General features: G+C 36.6%; 1 long non-coding RNA gene across 1 annotated transcript; it reads left to right on the forward strand.

Annotated features, from left to right (window-relative positions):
* The first annotated feature begins 3,003 nt into the window (after positions 1-3,003).
* On the forward strand, positions 3,004-3,793 carry LOC136220639 (uncharacterized). The gene is made up of 2 exons (XR_010684647.1): positions 3,004-3,314; positions 3,427-3,793. It is a non-coding gene; the product is annotated as an uncharacterized lncRNA (long non-coding RNA).
* The last annotated feature ends 802 nt before the right edge of the window (positions 3,794-4,595 follow it).

Raw genomic sequence — 4,595 nt, forward strand, 5'->3', positions numbered from 1 at the left:
ATGAATAGATAGGCCAAGGTAGATCCACTCAGGTAGATACTGGAAGTAGATACGTCGATGAGTAGATACGCCAATGTAGATATGTCGAAGTAGGTCCGCTCAACTAGATACCTGAAAGGGGATACATCAACGTAGACACATCGAAGTAGATCCGCCCAAGTAGACACCTGGAGGAGATACATCAACGTAGACACATCGAAGTAGATCCATCCAAGGAGATACCTGAAGGAGATAGGTTGAAGTAGATCTGCCTAAGAAGATACTTGAGAGAGATACGTCGAAGTAGATCAGCCCAGGTAGATGCTTAAAGGAGATACGTCGAAGTAGATACACTGAAGTAGATACGTTGAGTAGATCCATCGAAGAGATCCGTAGAGTAGATCCGTCGAAGAGGTCCATCGAAGAGATCCTTCAAAGGAGATCCGCCGAAGAGATCCATCGAAGAGATCCTTCAAGGAGATCCGTCGAAGGAGATCCGTCCAAGGAGATCCGTCAAAGGAGATCCATCGGAGAGATCCATCGAAGAGCTCCTTCAAAGGAGGTCCGCCGAAGAGATCCATCAAAGGAGATCCGTTAAGGAGATCCGTCTAAGAGATCCGCCAGGTAGATACACTTAAAAGAAAAAGATATACTAGAACTTTAAGTGTGTCTTCCTCCTCTTCTGAATCACTTTCCCCACATACCTGACGAAATTTGTTACCTTGCTACTTCCCTAACCTGGACTTGGAATTTGTTGAAAAGATGTCCGCATCATCATAACATTGCTTTGTAGTCACAAATAAGCCGGCGATGGCTAAATTCGGTGCAGATTTTGCAACCATATTTCTTACAGAAGTTTAGGACTAAATTCGCCACTTAAATTATATTGTGAGATTACTGATAATATTTTCTGGCGGAATTAATGGATAGCTTAAACCGTTGAATTACTGACTATTATTTTATAGTATTTAGATGCTCATTCCTTAAAAATGAGGGGTACATACTACCCATAGGATGTATATCATATATGTATGAAGGGGACAAACACAAAGTTGTTAAGGTCAATGTAGGTAGTGAAGTAGAAGACCAAAACTAAAGGTCAATCTCTATCAGTAAGCAGCTTTGTCAAACCTATTATACTTCTTCCACACCGCGTTTTATATTCTAATAAACTTAATCTACCATTTCAAATAATTACTAATTTGAAATGTTTTTGGAGTAATATATATCGGTTTGACTATATATGAATATTTCTTTTCTTTTTCCACTGGTTTATAAATTGTTATGTAAAATATACTAATAGTAACTATATATATATGGTAAATAATTATTTAATCCATAAGTTATGATAAAATACATTATCAATCTCTATGTTTTGTTCGCAACTATAGCAGGGATGGGTTGCGGGTCCAGTATGTTATAATTTGTTGCAGCAGAAGGAGTGGACTGCTAGTCCAAGGGTATTTAAAACTACACTTGTTGATATGATTGGTGATTTTCGAATTGTACTTTTTATCAATACTTATATTGGCCATTTTTAGCTAATTCGAGTATAAATTGGCATGTTAATAAGGATCAAATTCACATATGAAATTTATTTTAGGAAGAACTGATCTTGCAAATCAATTTTGAAGGGTCACAGACAATGGCGAATACAGAATTGCTCGGTTGGGGGGGGGCAATTTAACATCAAAGCTGGACGTCTCAAGTCTGGGGGTGCTAATTCAACACCCCAAACCTTAAACAATGGAGACAGGGGTGCCGGAAACCACCCCTACTCAGGGTGGTTCCGTCGGCCGGAGGGGCCGGGCACCCCAGGCCCCCTGTCTCCGCCCCTGGTCACAGAATGATCCTTTAATAAAAACATTCATGGTATAAGTAAAGCAAATAATGAATAATAAAATAAATGATTGTAATGTATAATTGTTAGTTTTTCTAATGTGTAAGAGTTACCCTAAAAATTAAGTTATACAGCTAAAATATATACTAAAAAATCTGTTATGCAATAAAATAAATGTTTTACAATAATTGTAATTGTACCTAATGTGATGCGCGACATCTTCTTGGAGGGTCGAGTCTGGACGAGGGAAGTCGGAGGAAGAACCAAGCACGAGCAACAAGCGAGTAAAGAGGTTAAAACAGTGCCACACAGCAGGTCAGCAGCTCGGGCACGCGCGTGAAGGAAGGTTTGATCCGGAGAAAAGTCCAACAGCCAATCCACGCTCCGCTTGGATTTGGGCACGCTTCGCTTGAGGGAAAACACGCTCCGCGTGAATGAAGGATTGATCTAGAGAAAATTCCAGAGACCAATCCACACAGGCTTGGAATAAGGCACGCTCTGCTTGGATTCATTTTACTGAACTTGTTCCTTACTACAGCTTCCTATTTAATTACAATCCTGTCAATCCTTATTTACAGGTTTGTCACTCCCTAATTACAACTCTATCACTCCTATGTTTACACCTATGCCAGCTCCTTATTATTACCTCATTTTACCTCTAACCTTACTCTTTAATTAATTATGTAATTTAGACTTTTATGTAACTTTGTTTTAGGATTTGAGATGGTATAAATACATCAGACTTTTATGTAATTTTGTTTTAGGGTTTGAGATGGTATAAATACATCTCTTTCTTGTAATTGTTTCTTATTGATTGATAAAAAGTTAAGGTTTTCACCTTCAACAGTGGAAATTTCATTATATATTCCTATGTATTTAGTCCATAAAACCGGGATTAACTCCTTCAAATTTAGCTTGAGAAGAAACATTTTTATTAGTTTACCATTAAAACTAACACGTCTCGAAACCGATCTGTATCATAATGTGTAAAATAGAGGAGAGAGACAAAGTTTTTGGTGGACTATAAAAATACAAAACTATAAAAAAGCATTTGAGAAAAACTTATTAGGCTTTGACTAGAATAAAATAAAACGTTGAATTAGTATGATATAGTATACCATTGTGGGCATCCAAAATTTGACTTTGAATAAAATTCAAAAGGAGCAAGTAGAATCTATCAAACCATGAAAAAAAGGAGAATTAGAAAGTACAAAAGGGAGGAATGGACTTGGTAATCCCACTTATCTTTTACTTAATATTTTGGCATATAAATTCACATTGTAAGCCATGCACAAACTCAACATTTAATTCCCAGCAACAGCTTGCTTTTATTAGTGAATATTTACAGTTCTTTCTGAGTTGATTAAAATTGTCTGTAATTGATGGCTTTTGTGGTGGGTAGTATCAGCAGCTTCATTCCTAGTAGCAGCAGCAACAGCTTTACTGCAAGTAGAATACCAAATTACCTCATCTCCAATAACAAACCTCTTCTCATGTAAGCTTATTTCACTTTATCACTTTAATTAAGTAGAGATCGTATACTTATATTAATTTCTTTGATTTAAAGTATGATTAAATTATTGTTTTTGTTTTTGTTTTTGTAACAGAAAATCAGCAGTGAAAAGAGATCGCCCAAAATCCAGCTCAGGAGGTGGTGCTCAAATTAACAGAGTCCCCAGATCAGGGTTATTGCTCAGAACTTTTGATGTAAGGGCAGAAAGGATAACTTCTAATAACTTTAGTTCTACTGATCCTAACAAAACTCGATCAATTTTGGATGATGATGATGCCACCATTTTGAAACTTGAATCTACTCATGATAATTAGCCATTAGAGGCTTAATTAATAGCTGATTATTATGTTTTGAATTAATCTTTTTTATCTTTGTACAAATTTTGATTAGAAATTCAGAATCTAGTAGCTCTTGTGTACTTTCATGTAAATGAATAGTATATCATTTTATTTTCTTGTTTTCTTCCCCGTGATATTAAAGATAAGTGTTGTATTTAATTAGGTTTGTATAAATATAGCTTGTTGTATTGTTCCTATTGAACCAGAGAAACAAATCGAAAAAGTATTGAAGAAAGCTTGGAAAGCTTGAATACAGATTACAGAAGAAAGGCAGCAAACGCATGCTTAATAACAACGGTAACAAACAAAAGGATAACAGAACCATACACATGCCTACACGTGGCGTGCATACATAACAAACTAATTAAAAACAGAATAAGAGAAACGGTGTCGTATTAGTTTAAAAACCTCCTTTTGCTATCTCGTGCAAGTTCATCACCCCCTCCTCACGAGATAACTGGTAGATTGACAACATTCATCTTTTCCAGGATTGGCTTCATTTGACTGATAGACAATGGCTTTGTGAAAATGTCAGCTAGCTGCTCATTTGAATTAACAAATGGTGTGATCAATAGACCATTCTGAATATACTCACGAACTATATGGCAATCAATATCTAAATGCTTGGTGCGCTCGTGGAAGACTGGATTTTCTGCAATGTGGATGGCAGCCTGGTTATCACAGTATAATGGAACTGGCTTGTGCACTTCAACCTCAAAATCTGAAATTAACTGAGACAACCATTTTACTTCACATGCTGTAACTGCCATAGACCTATATTCTGCCTCTGCTGAAGATTTGCTTACTGTTACCTGTTGGCTTTCCATGACACCAAGGAACTCCCTAAAAAGACACCATAACCTCCAACAGACCTTCTAGTTAACTTACATCGCCCCCAGTCTGCATCACTATATGCAGATAATTT

The sequence above is a fragment of the Euphorbia lathyris genome, chromosome 2 (assembly GCF_963576675.1).
Source record: "Euphorbia lathyris chromosome 2, ddEupLath1.1, whole genome shotgun sequence".
In the NCBI taxonomy this organism is placed as follows: domain Eukaryota; kingdom Viridiplantae; phylum Streptophyta; class Magnoliopsida; order Malpighiales; family Euphorbiaceae; genus Euphorbia; species Euphorbia lathyris.